A 308-nucleotide genomic window follows, 5' to 3' on the forward strand; every position below is an offset into this window, starting at 1 on the left:
TGAGAGACCCGGGGACCTGCGGACAGCAGACTCACGTCCCCATAGTTCCCATTTACAAACTGGAACTCCTCTCACTGGATGACACACACTCTATTTCTGACTCTCAGGTTCTCAGAGAGATACAGCCACACACACAGACAAAGGGTATTTGCAGTGTGTAAACCCTCTTCAGCGTAGTCTACACCAACAAATAGAGACGGGAAGAATTCACTATTAGCCTTGTTTGTCTACAGACTATACAGTACTCGTGGTCTGGGCTGATTGCCAATGAGACATCACAGAAAATTAATAATGATGACTCGCAGAAG

This window comes from Cyprinus carpio, chromosome B2 (assembly GCF_018340385.1).
Source record: "Cyprinus carpio isolate SPL01 chromosome B2, ASM1834038v1, whole genome shotgun sequence".
NCBI classification, from domain to species: Eukaryota; Metazoa; Chordata; class Actinopteri; order Cypriniformes; family Cyprinidae; genus Cyprinus; species Cyprinus carpio.